General features: G+C 39.9%; 1 protein-coding gene across 7 annotated transcripts in view; it reads right to left on the bottom strand.

Moving 5' to 3' along the window:
* ADGRL2 (adhesion G protein-coupled receptor L2) overlaps nucleotides 1-19392 on the bottom strand; it is a 379725-nt gene that overhangs the window by 294955 nt on the left and 65378 nt on the right. For all 7 annotated transcript variants that reach the window (XM_062581959.1, XM_062581960.1, XM_062581961.1 and 4 more), the window contains exon 2: nucleotides 10542-10602. The gene's annotated coding sequence lies outside the window, so the exon portion shown is untranslated. The remainder of the gene's footprint in view (nucleotides 1-10541; nucleotides 10603-19392) is intronic.

The following is a 19392-nucleotide window of genomic DNA, read 5'->3' as shown; positions in this document are numbered from 1 at the left end:
AAAAAAAAAAAAAAAAAAAAAAAAAAATCCAAAGACCAAAAGGCAAACAAAGAGATGGGTTGTTTCTGACACAGGATAAAACAAACAGTTCTTACTTCACAGTTTTATTGTGAGCAAAATGGCCAGTTTCCAGTTCCCCCTTTATTTCAGACCTGAGCTGGTGCCAGGAGACTGAAGGCACTGTTTCTTGCATGGTTTGAGAGAACAGAAAGACAGAAATATTTTTTTCCTTTCCTTTCCTTCCTTCCTTCCTTTTTTTTTTTTTTTACATGTCCTTTTATTAGGCTCTTCTTTGCTTGGCACAAGGCAGCACACAAAGAAATAAATGTTCACACCCTTGTCCTCCTTTCTTTCATGAACTTTCACTAGCATATTTTTCCTGCAAAACTCTTGACCCTGACAACAATGTAAGTCTGAAATAACAGGCTAAAATATGCTGAATATTGATAAGCAGATTAAAATATATATAGAGAGATGATGAAAATGGAAAAGAATACACAGTGAGAGAAGTTTTTTTAAGAATAACATGATACAAAAACTAATTTTGGAGGCTATCCTTGGCCCCCAAGAGGTTCACAACAACTTCAACTCCGTATCAAATATTAAAAGACATCCTCCACATACACATCTACACGTGATCAACGTGGGGCATGGACTATTTCAAAAGAACACGTCTCGTTTTGGTGACAGTAGGAAAATTAAAACTCAGGCTTTACTTGGGACCCTTTCCTATGGGGTGGCTGTCCTTTCCATACAACTTCACTAGTGGTTATTTCATATCAAAGTAAACATAGGAGGCAGAATGATGACTGACACCTGATCCAAGGCAACAGGGCAAGGACCCAGCGCCCAGCAGCCGTGTGCTTTGACAAGCTTTTTCTCCTGGCGACTGTTGGCCATTGTTTGATAACTACACACTTCCCTTCCCACAGACCTTTCTGAACTCTGCCGTCTTTGAACGACGCACAAAATGCGAAGGAAACTATTTACCAGCCAGTAATTACAAGCCACCCTTCATGTAAAATGTAAAGGTAAACGGTAATGAGGAATGTGCAAAGAATGGCTGGTACTGTCAAAAGAAGAAGGGGGGGGGAAAGCTTGTAAAACGCAAAGCCATACTAAATGCCTTATAGACTTATCCTGCAGTAACTGTATCAATTAACCATGCTAAAAGCTCTAACTCAGATGGGCACTGCACACAGCATGTCTGCCAGTGTTTTATTATCAGGTCCATTATGATGAGTTCTTGTCCTAGACAAAAGGAGAACAGAAAAAGAATTCAGGCTGACAAATTAGACTTGAAATCAGTTTCATTTACATAACGACTGGAAGTTCATTAATAACAGAGTTTTAATTATTCATGCTCTTGTTTCACTAGATACAGCAGTTTTCCCCCTGCTGTGCTGGATGTCTGGATTAGCTAAAATGAACCATAGCAAACTGATAGACTGCCCAGATTTCTTAAGTTCTTTTCTGCTTCCAAACTACCGAGGAGAGTACTTGGGGCTGGAGAAGTAAGAGAAAGCAGGGGGATGGGAAGAAACCCTTTCCTTCAGCTAATGTTATAACATGCTTGTGACGGAGATATTTGAATTCTGCTTTTGGGGGGACGACTTGGATCTGATCAGAGCTCTGTCTCAAAATTCAAGCCACAAGAAAAGTTTGAGACACCAAGAGTGCAAATTCTGTATCTATTTGCCAACTTCTAATTTATTTAGATCATTTTAAATCGGTAGCGCTAATAGTGGATATTTGTGCTGTGATGCCTAGCAAGAGCAGATAGCCTTCCTTGAGAACAATCACATTTTAGTGTTCCACAAAGACTTGCTTAGAAGCTATACTAAACCATGCTGATTTCTCCCATTCATTCTATGGGCTTTTCCCTTGTATGTGTTTTCTCTGGGGTTGGCTTCCTTTTAAATTATAAAGTGGAAGAAAGCAAAAGGTCAGAAGCTAATATATTTTCAATATGAAAAAGTGAGATTACTGGGATCTTTGAAACAAATTAATCAAAATACAATAATGAATGGCTAGCTTTATTTTATAAGGATAAGTTCTTCCTATCACACTGTTTAACAAGTAACTCCCTTTGACTTCAACATATCCTGCAGTGAAAGAATAGGACCCGTGGATTTTACATGACTATTTGCTATTCACTAAAACTTCCGGGTCCTACTCTCCCACTGCAGGATGCATGTAATACCCATTGAAATCAATGGGAATTACTCTTACGTCCTGCAGCACAAGCAGGTCTCACAGCTACATGTCGTGAACTATGAACACTGGCAGGTGGACAAAGCGAGGGATATATTTGAAGAATGATGCTTCCTAAAAGCTGTAACTCGTAAATGCTATGAGAAAAAGGAAGAATTTCAAAGCAACTAAGGGATGAGATCATGGGGCTTTTATTTCAAATAACTGAAATATTCTGAAAACAAAACAATGAATGGAATAAAAATATTTTGTGTAGAAAGAAAAGCAAGAAAGTGATCTCTTAAGCTTTTACTTCTCAGTATTTGCTTTTTCCTGGAATCAGCAGTAGCTTTTTCCCTCATTGTCCTACTCACCACCCTTGAAAAACTAATAATATAGCTAGAAAAAAAAATGTGGAAAAAATTGAGAGAAAGGCAGAGATTCAATAGACATCTGGATCATGTTTGTTCTGGCACTTCTTTTCAGAGCTTTTCCTATTATGTTGCTGCTGGGGGCAAAGAGGAGAGGTTTCCCTGCACTAATATCTGACTTCAGGTACAAGAAAGCAGCCATGTAAATCTTGTCAATGCATTGCACTTTCCAGTCCCATTTTTTTCTTTTTTAATACAATTAACATGCATAAGCATTCACAGTGAGATACAGATAATGCACACATCTTGTACATCATATCCACATTAAATGTGGGTGTGGATGACTATAATGTTTTATTTATTTTAAATGGAAGATAATTCTAAGCTAAGAGAAAGGCAAGATACAAGGCTGGAAGTCAGCAGATATAGGCTTAATTCCCGGCTCTACCACTGTCTCTAGTCAGAAAACCTACCTGTTGGCCCTGGACCAAACCTTAGACCCCCGTAGCCATGCTAATGGCTGAGGAAAATGTTCATATAAATAAGGACAGTTCAAGAGGGCCAGACAACTTCTGGGAGTCACCGTTCACCAGTGTGAGTACACTGCACAGAGCCAGACCTCTCACTTCTCTGGCCCTCTCCCTGGAGATAAGGTGACAGCACTTCCCAGACTGATCAAGTTACTGCAGGAATACTTTCCTCAGTCAGGTATAGTGATGAACACAATAAAAATCTCAAATGAAAAAACCTTGAAAACTCCTTTTCATGAAGAGCTGGTTGAATGTGGACAATTTCCTATCAGTCTGAGAACGACAACAGAAACATAATAAAGGCATGAGGGGGTGAATGGATGCATTAACTGTGTAACGGGTTTTCGATTGGACTTTGTGAGAATAATGAGAGTTTTTTAGGGCCAGCTCCAAATTTAGGTTGTTCAAACTAGTTCTAAGCTGCCCAACTTGATATGGTCTGGTGCTTACCACAGAGGCTCCTTAGGGATAGAGATCTCCAGAAATCTGTGAAAAAGTGACTAGGGTTATTCCAACAGAGGACTTCAACCTTGTCTATGAATACATTTTACCTCTGTTCTTGCTAAGTTCCCAGACATATGATGTATCTCATATTCCTGTGGGAGATCCCATGTTTCTAGTGGTTCTTCTAATGTTTGAGGAAGCACACCAGGCAGCCCCGACTGCACGGATGGCAGGTAGGGCCTCACCGAACCGGCAGACCTGATGCCTTTTACTGGCGAGAACTGATTCAGTAGCCCTGATTGATACTCTCAGTACTAGCTGGACAATCTTTCTATGTTTAATCCACAGATCATGTGGCTGTTGGGAAACACTTAAAAACAAAAACAAAACAAAAAACCTCCCAGCTTTTTTAACAATTTACAAGGGCAGCTTTTTGGAGAAATTATCTTTCCAGGTTTTAACATGTTTCTGTCTCTGCACGTTCTTCGTCTATCACTGGATTTTCTACAAAACCCATCCCTAATATTTCAGGGCAGTTTATTTTCAGTTGTCTTGAAGTTTTACGATAAAACTCAGGCAGTGCAAAATCCCGGTAAATACCTTAGTGAAAAAGCGTCACAAATGTAGCCACGAGAAAACGTGGACACACATATAGCCTCCTTGTCATTGACAAATCAAGTAGTTGAAAGACTGTAATAAGAGATGGAAGCTTTAAACAGCACATTGGAGCAAATTAAACTGCCTGAAGGACTCCTGCATTGCCATTCTGGCCTACATTTTCCAGCATCCTAAATTTAAACCAAGCCAAGGCCTGACTGAGGCCTGACACTTGCATGTACGGCCCTTAAATCTAACACAGGAACTTAAAGGTAAAGATTACCTATCTCTGATCACCTCTTGAAAACACTGACATATAGACAAGGTTTTTGAACTTGTTAAGCATAATAGTTTTCTCTAAATTAAGTCAGAAATCCAAGCACATTTCACTAACTGTGCAGCACGTGATGCAGTAAACACGATTTTTCACCCTAACAGAAGAACTACGTACTGCCTTCTATTTAAAAAGGGCATTTAGGTAAAGCAGAAGAGATTTTAAAAAGTTGTTTTTCAAATCTAATCTTTGTTACTTTCATTTTCCACACTTACAGTCCTGTTTCTCACGTTTTAACCTGCTCTCACTAGGTAATTTCCAGTTATTCACTAGTTTCCCTTTAGCCTCAATAAGGAAATCATCAAGTAAGGTTAGTGCAGAAGATTAAGACTGCATTAAGATTAAGTCTGAAATGTTCAGCTACCAATTAGCCCTCTAGTATTTCTGTAAGCCTTGAATTTTTGATGCGATCAATGACACCAAGTGGAGCCATCTTCTGCGGAGTGGTTATTAAAGATATAAAAATCAATACAAAGATGATACTTGGAAATCTATATCACAAGATAATGAATCACCATGAGAGTCAGCTAAGAAGGAATGTCAGCAAACCAAACAGAAGGTTTGTGCATAACAAATTATTTGATGCCAGTAGAGTTTAAGCTAAATTTTGCATGAGACAGAAGTCTTCAGGCAACACTTACGATACATTTGCATGGCAAGGTTTTAATGAGATGAAGACACAAGACCAACCATGCACAGGGCTTTTGTGCATTAGAGAGAGACACAGAAGGAACAAGAGATGATTGAGACATATGGGATTAAGACAATAATGCTATAATTTGACTTTAATGACAAAACAGCATCAAAAACTTTCACTGTCAGTAATCCTCATTCAATTTCTTTTAAATGAAACATTATTTGCCTGCACCTTAAGAGCTGATTGTTATTGGAATTGTGTATTGGAGCTTCACAGGATACTCCAAATTTAATTTGAGCTAGGGATTGATTTAGTTGGCTTCAAAGCCAGGGTTTCCTTTCCAAAACTGAACTAGTGCATGACTTTGCAAGTTCATTTGGGTTTACTGCTTGACACAATCCTATGAGATTTTACAGCATTTATGGTACATTTTGCCCTGCATGATGTCTCTTTCACTCACATATACAGATACACATGCAGACAGAACTATTAAAGCAAAAACTGTTCCTTTTTTTTCTTCTTCTTTCTTCTCTTGGGAAATACACTCCTCACTAAAACCTACTGATTCAAATGACAGTTGCTCACACAATTCAGCTGTATAGTATATGATAAACACTATCACTTTGAACTTCTACTATATCAATTAGAAGGTTCTTAGAGCATTTTACTACCATTAATTATGCTATAACTTTTCTGTAAGATGAGAACAGTATGTTTTCATTGTGCAGATCACTCAGTTTTACTGAAGGTTGAAAAAAGGCTAAAGACCTCATCCACAAACAAGCCAATCTCTCTCCTTCCCCCTCCTCCCCCCCCCCCCCCCAAAAAAAAAAAAAAAAGAAAAAAAAAAAGATAGGACAAGGGCTTCAGCAATCTGAATTGACTTCAGTTTTGGGACATTTGACCATTTAGGCTGCAAAACCTTTTGGATATAGCTAGATTACTACAACTGAGTCTCAACCAGGGCCTCTAAGCACTAACGGAATACAAATGAAAGCTATGGATAAAACTCAGACATCAAGATCCCACAGGAAGTCTACAAGATCCAGAATGACAATAGATCTTACAATGCATATTATTCTGCCTTACCTTAACATTCACATAGCTTTACTCCTTCAACGTTTTTTTTTTATATTTATATATACAAACTGTAGCTATTCCTTTTTAGACTCCTCATTCCCTCTCTCAAGGGCTATTTGCTCTTATTCAGCAGGATTAGGGCACTTTGAACACACATATTGTGGTACAACAACAATAAATGCTTCTGTTTCCTTGTTTTTCCTAGACACAGGGAGCTTTCACATTTGCAGCTGTTAAGTAGCAACACTCACAGATAATCATGCTCACAATCACAGCTTATTGTGCTTTTAACAGGACACCAAATGCAAGCCTGGTATTCTTTGTTCATCAGTAACTGTCTGTTGGTTGACAGCCACAATTTTTTTTTTTTTTTTTTTTTAAGAAAAGCAAAAGACTCTGCAGTCTCACCTGTGCCAACCCCCCCTCTCCAAAACAAGAGACTAAAAGGTATCAGCAGCTCAGATCCTCTTCGTGGTATGTACATATGTACAGATGTTGCATCATTTCAAGATTGGCCTTTTGTCCTGTAAGGAAAAACGACACTGAAGCATCGCAGCGTACCTACTGCTACCTGCTAGAGCTTGGCTGCCTCTAGTTAGTGCATCTTCCATTTGTACAGTTGAGTTGTTTCAAAACTAAACAGAAAAATAAAGAGGAGCCCTGACACACTTTGTGCAGTTTTCACTAGTCATTGCAGTTTTGACTTAATTTGTTTCCTTCCTTTGTATCTTGAGGCTTTGAAGGCAAATGAACCATTCCATGTCATAAAACAAGGAAAACCAGAACAGTCTTCAGTAAAAACAAAAACTAACGGAAAAAGCAGATCTTTTGCAGGCAATATTTCACATGGCTCAAAACGTCTTTGCTGCAGTTCAAATTCTGCAGCCTTGCGATTGTTCTGACACCTCTTTATTGTTCCTTTTAAGTGCAAATGTCTAGGTAGCATCACTATAAACGAAACAGTAGTGTTCACAGATTGCATTCAACCGCTATTAGAGCTCCCCCTCCATCTGCACAATTTGCATCTACTTCGGCTCAGGAATAGAGCTTTGGCAGCCTCTCAGTGGTCTCAGAAGGGCACAAGATCTCCCCTAAATAACTGGAGTGAAGTTGATCTTTAAAGCCCTTCCTAGAGGCAGCCCATGTGCTCGAGGAGAGGAGGAGGAGGGGAAGGGAACGGTGCAGTGAACATTTTAACAGACATCACTAGGTTGTGTGCAAGTTCTTTGAGTTGTCCTGTGATATCCACCACAAGATTGAAGGCATTTTATTTGAATTGCTAACAAAGACGACAGGCCCTAGGCTGAGACCTGCAGCACAGATTTCATGCCCTCCTCAGCACAGCTCTGAGGGGGGTTGCACAGTTTTTGCCTCTTGGGTGCAAGAAAGAGGTGGACAAATACATTTCTTACCTTGAAAACAGACTGCATCATCTCACTCAATTCCCCATTATCACTTATGTGCTCAGAATATTTTAACAAGGGGTTCCCTAAAAAATTAGCCATTATGGCCCGGGCTAAAACCCACGTAAGCAGGGGAAGCGTTCTCATGCACGGCGGGACAAGATGCTGGGAAGCTCTGTGTTTGCTTTCCCGTTGCTATCTCTCTTGGTTTGAGCAATAACTCTTAACAAAGCAAATACGTGAAGTACCGAAGTAGCCTGTTATTTCTTTCTGAGAAAATGCTCACTATTCTGAACTCCCCCGATGGAGAAAAGTTTTGTAGGGGAGATATACCTTTGTATTTCCCTTTGTGGGAAAGTCTACAATAATTGACAAGCATAGTCCAGAAAGTCACATTCTAAGAGCTAAACTATTTAAACTGTTTAGTGCAGAAAATTATGATATTTATGTTAAGTGCTTACAGCAGGCCTGATCTAGGAAGGGACATCTTTAGATATGGTAAAGAGACAAAACATTATATCCAGACTAGAGGTGACCTCATATTGAGGGCAGAGCTTGAAAGGTGTTTTCATTTTTCATTACTCTGTGCAAGTGCGGTTCTGCAAGTCCAATGTCTCAACACAGAGTCAGGCAAGTGTGTGGTGCTGGTGCTGTTCAGGTGCTATACAGATTCTTTGTCCTTTCCCTCTGCTGACTCTGCTGTTACAATATTCATGTTTAGGTGAAAGCAAAAAACACTATTGCTATTATATTTTTCCTTTGTTCTGTCTCTCAGGAATCAGAAGATAAGCCAAAGCAAGGAAAAGGGAATTCATTGTACTAGGCCACCCTGCTGATCAACTAAAACAATAAGTTATCACAGCTTTATCTCAGTGACAACGCAATGGTATTGTATTATTTTACCTTGTTTTACTAGCAAGGCATAATTATGAAAAGACCCTCCATGGAGCACCAAAAAATACTGATGCACACAAAGTATCAAGACTGGGAATTTGGAAAAAGAGCTAGTGTACAGAAAGGTTTTTTTCTTCCATTCTGATAATGGAATGAAAATCTGAAGAATCATCAACATGCAACATATTTCATATTCTCATTCTTTTCTTAAATAAAGAACATATTTCACTTACAAAAGTGAACAACTATAAATGCAGTTGGAGCCTGCATTATCTGTCCTTTCCATCCCAGTCATCTCTTTAAAGTCTTACTCTTCCCATATCTTTTTCTTTTAAAAGGTAGGTATATAGAATTAGTTAGAATCTCTCCTGTGACCATATGTTTTATAAACAAGTACTTTATTTGTATATCTAGCTTTCCTACAATGCACAACAAATTTCTATGCACAAATCTCTATGCACAATCCAATTTTCCAAATTTTTCAAACAGGTATTTGTTTCAAATACTGTTCTAGAATTAAAAAAAGTTTTGATCATATATCTTAAAATCCTGGAAAGAATACACTTTAGTAATCATTTACCTTTCTATTTTAAATTAATACTTGTCTACTATTGCCTTACACAGCTTGCAGCATGACTTCAGAGACCCAATATAGATTTGCCATCAAATGTTTTGCTACTGTTTTAATATAATTTGAATCAGAGTCTTAAAAGTACAAATCATAGTGCCTCACCCTCCTATACTAGGTAGTGGTTACATAAAATATAGTTTCTTAATCAGTGTGTACATTCCAACAATTAATTTTCAGCTACAACACTTACCTACCTAGCACAACATTAATTTTGGTACTACACTTTGATTCCCCAAATAAGCCTACATAAAGACAAGTTTTCTCGTATTAATATAGAATAACCCACAAGTATTGAAGATAAAGTTACAAAATGATGTTGTTAGTACTCAAGGAGAGCACATTCTACTGTAGTTTATATGAAGCCATTAAATCTTTTCAGAAAGTCTCGAAAGCCAACACTTGCAGCTAAACTCACTTGCAGGTTGGTTGTCCCTACCCAGTGACTCACACATTGTCTATTATTACTGGAAAAGAGGAGCTAGGTACAGACATCACAGCATGCCTAAAACAAGCACAGTGTACATTTATGTATGGATGATTTTGTGTTCTTGTTCTTCTGCATCTCCCACTAAAATGGTATTTGAAACAAAGTAATTTAATTAGACAACCAGTGGAAATTCAGGAGATTATTTCAGTCAAAAGAAACCAAACAAATAAACAAACAAAAACAACCCAACAGCTTCCTAGACATTCAGTTGCACCCATTTAGCCAGAGAGGTGAATACAAAATAAAACAGATGCAAGCAGGAAGATAACCACTTGGCAAGACCTAGACACTAGAACACAGTAGCCAGCTAAGCACAGTCATCCAAGTAGGCTATGAAGCACAGAAAATGGTTCATTAGGAACCCCTACAAGGCTTTTCAGCCTCACATGGCACCCTTTTCAGCCCCTTGACACCAAACGCCAAATGCTACTGGCCTCTCTCTCAAAAGCAGCATATCTTTTTAATTGGTACCCTTGCTGCACAAGCAGTGCCAGGAGTCACTCCTTTCACTTGCTCCATGCTTCCCACCACCTGGTGCTGGCAGAGATCATTTTGGCTGGCAAGGCAGTGGGACTTCTTTTTTCCTTGTGGCTCTTTTGTAAAGGGTACAATGTGGATCGTTGTCTCCTTACATATAATTAAATGCTTAAGTGGCAGCACATCACGCTGCAATGTGGGGTATAAGCTGGGGTCCTAGGCTAGCCTACAGGCTCAGAGGGTTGACAGGATACATTGCATTGAATAACAGCGGTGAAAATTGCCAAAAGTTAATTCAAGTTCAGCTAATGGATAAATGCCCAAGGAAGTTTAGTGAGATCCACGTGCATCTCTACTTTGTCAAAAATGTTTCACGGAAAGGATAAAAGGAAAAAGCAACAAGGATGAAGTCAATATTAAGACTGTTGGAGTAGTACCCCCCCATCCCGTACAGGTACCTTACCTGAGCTTAGATCCCATTGCTTTCAGCTTCAGGTGAGGTGATGCCCCCGGAGTTGTGTCACCTGGAGGAAGCACAAAACAAAGAACAAGCACACAAGAAATTAGTGGCCTTAAAATGCAAACATTATGAGCATTAGAAAGCAAAACAAGATAAATGCAATCACATCCCTGGCCAGAAACCAATCTATATTTATCTGACAATGGCAAGGATGTGGGGGACTTTTCTTCCTTGGTTAGTGAACCTTGAGGAGTGCCAGAAGGGTGTTACAGACAGACAAGGAAGAAGGAAAAAGTGGCTGAATGATTCCAGGAGCTCAGGTCTGTGGCTGAGAGCAGGTGGAGGACTGCGCAATTCAATGTAGCAGGGGACAGAGGTTAATAAAAAAAACAACAGAAAACAATCAGTTCGTAACCCTCTACAATTAGTTATTTGAAGAGACCATTGTTGCCACCTGCCTGCATTGATCATGAAAATTAAGGTCATTCAGTGACAGACTGCCACCACCATTAAAACTGAATTTCTCTCTCATCTGGAGAGAAAGTAGTTGCCTTTAGAGACTAAAGAGAGGTATGAAATCTTCCCCAAGCACAGATTCAGCAAGAGTTTATTTTGATTTGCACACCAAATCTTCCTTTTGCTTCCTTTTATGTTTTTTTTCCTTGAAGTGGTGTGCGCACTGTCAAAAGAAGCGGGCTCTCGGCTTGCAGTGGGACCCTATTGTTTTATATCTGTGGTTGAAATAAACCCACTGAAATATATTTAGTTTCTCTTAAATTTCAAAGTGGCAGCCAGTAGTCAGCTCTAAATGGGTTCAAAGTGATCTTAAACAGTGCAGATTTAAAACCCTCCCATCAGCTGCTGTAAAACAAAAACACAACGAAACCTCTCTCACCGTTGTCTATTAAATTCTGGTCAAGCCTTACTTTCAGATATCCTAATTCAAACCCGCAGATGTTGTCTTGAAATCAATACAGGCTGCGTTAGATACTCAGCTAATGTAAGCAGGCAAATGTCCACTGGAATCACTGAAGTTGCTTCAGGATTTAGCTTTGTGGGTAAACTCGTTGTTCCACGGGCTTAACCGAGAGCACGGTATTCCCACCTCGGAATCATCTTTGCAGCCACTTCCCTCTCTTTCTCTTCCACTCCCTCCTGGTATTTGATAATAACCCCAGACTGATTCTTTGCCAAGTGAAGCAGACAAGGGTTTCATTACTCATTTTTATTATTTTTTAAAAGTGTTTATCTTATCTGTGGTTCTGTCTTAAATAATAATAATAATTAATAAATAATAAAGTACTTGGCATGTGTCTGGGAGCCAAGAAATGTTTTCCATTCTTTCATACATTTCTAATCTGATCAAAAACATTTTATTAGAAGTGATTACAATAAGGGACATGGGGGAGGGGAGTGTGAAACCAGAGTTATTAATAACTGGCTATTCAAGGAATTATCCTCCAGCCTAAACTGGCTAGGATTTAGAATTTGAAATTTGATTCTAAACTGAAACAGGAGATCTTGAATATTATCAAAGCGCGGGGTGGGCGGGGGGGAGAGGAGGAAGAGAAAAACAGCTTTGCAGCAATAAACACACACATGAATAAAATCTAATTTTGGAATTGATATCCAGAATAGTAAATGAGAAACTAAATCAAGCTCACAGCTAAGACACGGGAGCGCTATTCTTATATCAATTTTGCCACTAGATCACTGTATGGCCTCAAGTAAGAGGCTTCTTTAATATCTATCTCTAATGGATCAAACTGAGATATTGATACTATCTTCTCTAAAGAGCTTTGACATCTTTGATCCTAAGTAGTCTTCTTCTTATTAGTAGTAGTATTATTGCATGACTGGGTCTATGGTGTGGTTTTTAAAAACAAAATAGTCTAGTTTCAAGCAGAGAAATAGCATATGTGCAGTTTAAAATTCAAATGTATTTATAACTGAACACTAATAGCACTGTCATTTATTCACTTAACAATTCTGCATTAGGCCATATGAAGCAATTCATTTTTTAAAAAAATACATTTATTGGTATCGTACAGAGAAAGAGGAGTTAAAACATAGCTGAGCTTCATCAAGAGTGCAAACTGCTGCATACCATAAGGCGGTGAATGCTGCCCTCTGGCTCAGGTTGGCAATGGTCACGTACTTAGAAATGGTCTATTTTGGAAATGGGGTGGGGGAAGATAGGAGAGGTTGGGTTTCAACAGCTTTCTTTAATATGTCTTTCTGTAACAGTTTAATTAAAAGTCTAAATGCTTAAAACAATATCACATTAGAAAGCAATTTCCTCAATGATTCAAGGTTGCAGCTACATTAAAATTAGGTTTTTCAAATATCTGTAGCACAGAAGAACTATTCTCTTTTATGTTGCTTTATCTTAAATTAGCTGTATAAAAGAGTCATGTCAGCATTAAGCTTACAGGCCTTTAGAGGACTTTTTCTTACGTGGATTTTTTTTTTAATGATTTAAGAATATATACAATTTATTTCAGTATATTATTTTCAGTTTCAAGCACTACATAATGACAAAGTAAAAGGACAACATTCTATATCTTTTCAAACAGCGGAGAATAAGCTTAGCTCGTTTCACCGACAGGTAGCACGGCTGAGATGCACCTGCAGCTTAAACACAACGTCTTTACAATCTGCTCGAGATTAAGCTTCCGTTCTTCTGCTCTTGATACACCCTTGCCTTTTTAAAGCCCACGCGGGAACAGGTCTTTAAGAACCTGAACACAACATTTCCTTGCTCTCGCGTGCCTAGAGATCGGAGACCCTCCGTCTCCTTTAGAGCTGCACCTGATCCTTCCTGCCTGCGCCTTGCGTTAGTGGGAAACGGGGCAGGTCTCCCTTGCTCCGAGAAGCCAGCGAGGTGACCATCAAGGGGCAGTTCCTGCCAGGAAAGGTAAGCGGTAGGTACTGCTTCGCTGCCAGCCTCCCCGCAGCAAGTCCCGTGCCAGGAAGCCCGCAGCCGACCTGCCGCGCGGATCCCCGGCGAAGACGCGCCAGGCGCACGGCGCGAGCGCGAGACTCGGCGCTGTTGTCCTACCTCCTCCTGCCTAACACCAGGCACCGCCGGGGCACGGAGGAAGCACAGCATAGCCGAGATGGGCACAGGCCACGCGCTCAGTCCAGATATACAGCAGATAGAGGTATTCAGTTTTTCCCCCCCTCTTTGAGCCTTTTAAAACCTCACGTTATTTTCAGACCGGTACGGTACCACCGTTCTGATCCGGCAGCACTGTACACCATCGCGCACCCACGTGAGCGACCATGGAAAATCCAGCCCCGCAACTAAGCCCTACCGCTCATCTTTTTAGAATATAAACTGGAGGGCAGACTAGATGCCTGTCTCTCAAGATGATAAAATGCAATGTTCTGAACGCAAGGCGGTATTTCTCCTGGGAATGTTTCATTTTGGGCAAGAGGGCAATAGCCTTTTCCATCACCGAAGACAAAATTTCATTTGTCTTAAGGGAGAAAGTTCACAGCAGCTTTGAAAACAACCTTCTCGGAATCAAACTGCAGACAGAAATAAGAAATTGGTAAGGTTTTTTGTTCAGTGATTGTACATGCCAACATAATAGTAATTAAAAAACCCTTTAAAATATGAAAAGAACAAGAACTCAACACGATGATTTAAAAGAAGGATTTTTAGAACCTATGAATCCAATACTTTGGTTCAAGAAAATTAAAAAGGCACCTTGCAAATCTTCTAGCTTAAGTTTTTATTTCTGATAAAAGACAAATATCATACTAATTCCATATCCCTGTAAATAAGGAAATACAGAAAAGCTATTTGCACGCAATGCTATATAACTCCTTGCCCAATCTATTCAGTGGGGGATATTTAGAATTATGTGGAAATCACTCCAAGTGAATCCTTGAATTTTCCAGGATTTGAAGTGGCTGTTTGGGACACACTGGTTCCATATTTTAGCCACTAACATGGCTTCTGAGAAGCAAAGCACCTGTTTTGAGGAACCATCTAATTACTGATGGGAGGATAGAAAATCCTTTTGGCTGCAACACTCTGGTTTTGAAATTTGTTTTCACTCTACTTTGAGCTCATAAAAAAGCCTCTCAAAGATTTAACAAAAGCAAAAGAACGTTAAAATGTCTTTTTTGAGAAGGTACATAGTGTAGCCTAGCAGGCACGCTTTACTCTAAACAGTTTTTCACACTGAATTTGGCAAAACATAGCTGAACCAAGGTCATGAGTTTCCCAGGCCAGGGCCACAGCCACCAGCCCACAGGACATAAAAGTCTCTACCCTGACACAGACGTGCGTGCAGTTACTTTGGATTTGATGAGATGGCATGTTTTGGCTTAATCTGCACGTGAGGGGAGCCCCCGTTCAAGTATTTCTCAGCGATGTAAGCAAAGCGGATGGTGTTGGCAGAACAGGACCGCTGGGATCCTTGAGGTGCCAGGACATCAGAAAGGTCGGTGCGTTTTGTGGCGTGAAAACTGCAAGGGCTGTACACATAGCAGCCTCTCCTTTACTCTTCCCATCTTTCCAGCAACAGATCCCTTTCCTAACCCCTTGAAACATGTAGCTCTTTCCTCCAATATCCGCCCATACACTTTTTCTTCCTGAAAAGCAGAGACCTCCTCCTCCCCTTCTCATTTCTCCTCTGCAACAGTGTCTATTCACCTCTTTACATCTCCCCAAATTTTAAGAAGGAAAAACAAGGGAAGGAAAAAGGGGAGAGAGAAAGACTAGGGACTTGACAGAATTTGAGTCCAGACAAGGTCGTTTGGGTGAAGGGTTGTAATTGCAGTCTGGAGCCAAATCTGAAAAGTGCTGCTGTTGAGGATTGTGGAGGTGGAGGGAAATACAGACCATGAACTATCCCCTTCCCTGAAGGGGCAAGTCTGTCTTTCTGGGCCTGATACGCTTATGTCTGGTGCCAGTTCTATACAATATTCTTCCCTGATATCCCTGAAAATTCAATTTGTGGGGGTAGTCTCCCCCTCAGACTCTTTTGTATACAGCCACTCCTGTACTTTTTCCCTTTCCAAGCACAGAACATGACCATGAAGAAAAATGAGGATACAGAAGACCCTCTGCAAAGTATGTATTTCCCATCTTGTGCCTTCCAGTGTTGCTATTTCCCAGTGCTTTTTTCCTCTCCAGCAGTGAGAAGAAAGCAATGGGATATTATATTGACACTCACTGATTTCCAGAAACAGGCATGTAAAAAGATTTCCTCCATTGTCTTATATACCTTTCATATTACCTTTACATTCCAGCTTGAGATTCTCTGAGCTCCTAAGCCCCCAAAATACAATTTATAAACTGTATATTTCTAGAAAAGCCTTACTTGTAGCAGGTTTACTTTATGAAGCAAAGAAAGGGAATAACTAACTCTGAAGGAGAAGCAATGGAAAGAGCTGTTGTCATGGGAGCTAGCCACCTTTCCTCATGGCTCACGTTACATTTTTCCACTATCAATCCATCAATTTCATAGCCATAAGCGCACAAAATTCACGGAGCTGCAGTTTTCCAGAGGAGCTGAGTGCAAGGACCTCACCTTCTTCCCATCAATTAACAGGAAAACATTTCAAAATACTTTTCTGTTTACTTAAATAAGAAGCTACCTTGCACAGCATACAATCTAAACCTCAAGCTTCCCTAACACACGCTGGGGAATCTGTCCAAATCCCAAATGACCTATGAGGAATTAAGTGAAAAAATGGGCTGCTTGTGTCTTGGCGATTTTGGAAAGTGCAGGCCTCTCCCGTCACCTGTGAATCTTTTCATGAAGGCACTAATAGCTTCCTTTTCTCAGAGTGACAATAACTACAGGACTTAAGAGTTTTCTAGTGTTTGCTTGTTCTGCTGCTGCTGCAGATTAAATGTGAGAAGTTGTAAGCTATCTAGCAAATGTCAGATAATTCACTGGGAGAAAGCAGAAGAACTTTAAATGTATTTCAGTAAGGATGCCTGCTCAGTAGCTGTACAGGGGAAATTGTTTCACCTCTACCCTTAAAAATTAAGTGTTCTTCCATTTGTTCTGTTCCCCCTAAAGTAACCTCCTAATTTTTCTGAGCAGTTTTCCAATAAAAATTTGAACATATTCTCAAATTTTAAAAATGGAAATACTAAATTACACTGTGAGGAATAAAGAATACTGCCTCTACTAATGAGTATCACTAAAAGGTACAATTAATTTGAATTTTCATATGTAAGTCTGCTTCCAACCTCACAAAATGCAAAAGCCTGACATAAAAGCAGAGCTCTGAAACAGCTGGGTAGCTTGAATCTGGTATGAACTTTATCTGTCAGAGAGATATGCTACACACCTTATAGCTAGAGACAGAGCTTTAATTTCAAACCACAGAGAAGAAAAAGCATAGGGTGAATTCCTCATTACTCTGCCAAGGGAAACTAAGAACATTTACTTAGACTCTCAATGGGGGTAGGAAGATATGCTGAAAGTGCTAAAAGTTCGAAGTTAATGATAGATCTTATGGTCCTTTTAGACATCTTTTATTTTCAAAGCTTGTATACTCAAAGTGTTCAAGCCTTTACATGAGGTTCAAGGGTATACTTTGAAATTGGAATAATACGCGAGTAGATGACATTTACACCATGTAAATTAGAAGAAAAATTAAAATGAGTATGTCTGAATTGAAGGGAAAAAAAGCTAATCGTATAAATCTATATAAATTTAAATAACATAAAAAAGTTATTTATGCATCAATTTCTGGACAAAAGCTAGTAGTAGGAGACAGTTGCTAAAAAAAAACCAAAAAAACAAACAAAAAAAAACTTAACTAGGCTTGAAAGAAAGCACCAAGATCTGGAGAAGAGAGAGATTCCCCTATTTGCCATGACATTGTATCTATAGTGCCCTACGAACACTTGGCTGAAAACCAAGAACAAGCTCCTTTCAACAAGATGCTAATGGCTGACTGACAGCTAACCGCGCTGAGAGAGGAAAAACAAAAGTAGTGAATCGAAGCAAGTATAACAACATACATTAAGTATAGTTTTCAGTCTCATAATATCCATCATAACCATTATCTTTGGATCAGTGTCTAATTAATTCTTTAGGACTGGGCCCTGTATGCTGGCAAATGATACTTTTCATATCATTTTCATTTGAATTCTTATTGTTTTCTCTGTTGTGATCTCTGCCTTGATCCAAATTAACTTTGCTTTTATTTAATGCTCCTGGCAGAATTTTGTAGACTTTCAGGGCACAGAGTCACATTACACTAATCCATGGCAAATGCTGAAAACATAACGGCTCCTTTTTGGGAGAGATGCCGGATTGGGTTAATTTTCTGTCAAGTTATCCTGCGTACATGATATGATCTCTAAACCTGACATCAGGAGAGCAATGCTCAGGAGGGTACAGCCAGAGATGGGACTTTTGGTGTCAGCCAGCAGTTACCCTAAATTAGGTATAATGTGAAACTGTACCGCGAAAAGGAAAAAGTCACTTCCGGGCATCTTGGAGAGCCATGAAATGCCCTACCAACTTCAGGGAGAGGAATGAGGCTACAGGCCTGTCAGAAGAAAAGAATTTAAAGTGAGGTTGTGTCTGAGGGGAGGGCAAATTCCATCAGCGTCGATGCACAGCTCTCTGAAGTCAAATGTTTTAGTTTACGTCAAGGGCCTTTGATTAGGCCCAGAGAGAGCTGTAAGATCCAAGGGCTGCCAGGCTTGGTTACAGTCATCAATACTATAAATCCCTGAGAGAGTTTCCTTACTAAACTCGAGGTCTTTTTGCTGCAGGACGCTAACTAAGGGCTTGATCTCGAGTAAACTTCGGTCCCATTTGCTCCAGAAGCCATAAATTCCTGCAGCCACCTAGCAACAGATACCGACCCCCTGCTTTGCTGTGGCTGCTTCACGCAAGGGCTGGAGAAGAGGAGATAGTTCCTGGCAAAACGAAGCTACTCACATCAGCTGCAAGGGGAATGTCTCCTCCAAGCGTGGGATGGGTCCAGGAGGCTCCACACATTGGCCCTAGGAGGCCCCATACATTGGGCCCAGGCACAAGCCTTGAGGGTTGGCAAGGCACAGCGAGGCTCCTGGCTGGGCTCCTTCCCATCCCTTGCTCCTCACGCAGCGGCGCTGCCCCTGCCACCCAGGGACAGCGCCTGAGTGGTTGGATGAGCTGTTTTGTACCACTAAGGCCAGCATCCAGCCCAGTGATTTTGTAGTCCGAAATGGATTGTTTCATTTTTGTACCCTCTTGTGAAAAACCCATTTGATTTCTTTAGCTACTAAGTCTTTCTGAACAGGAACATTCTCAGATAGAAAACTGTTCTCTTACAAAAAGAAGCTATAACTCTCCTTGCCATAGGGACTGATCATAATGTTGTTGTATGCTTGGGAAATCCTTATCTGCAGATTAACCTGGAAGCTTCCCCCTCACTCTCTCAAAGCTCAAGTCCACTTCCTTGTCTTGTCTTTCTTTTCTTTTTCTTTTTTTTTTGTTTTTTTTTTTTGAAAAAAAATATTTGCAGGATGAACAGAAAATAAATCAATGGTATCAGAAAACTAGCAACTTGATTGTTTCTCTCTACTTCTGCAAAAACCCATAAAAGCTCAATTGTCCTCTCAGGACTCCTTGGAAGTCTTAACAAAAGTCTCTAAAAAGAAGCTAAATGAAAGACCAGGGAGTTAGCAGCATGGCAGATCTATCATAGACAAATCAGACGAAACCTTCTTTCCTTCTGACTGTATCTGGGCTTAATTCTGATCTCCTTACTCATGCTGAGTAATAATTCACACCATAAATAGCCCCATTGGAGTTACTAAAATCACTCGGAGTAAGCCATAAGCCTGTTTGACAAATATTAGTCTGATACACTGAGGCTA

Source organism: Rhea pennata, chromosome 8 (genome assembly GCF_028389875.1).
Source record: "Rhea pennata isolate bPtePen1 chromosome 8, bPtePen1.pri, whole genome shotgun sequence".
Classification (NCBI taxonomy): Eukaryota; Metazoa; Chordata; class Aves; order Rheiformes; family Rheidae; genus Rhea; species Rhea pennata.
This window is presented reverse-complemented; position numbering and strand designations above follow the sequence as displayed.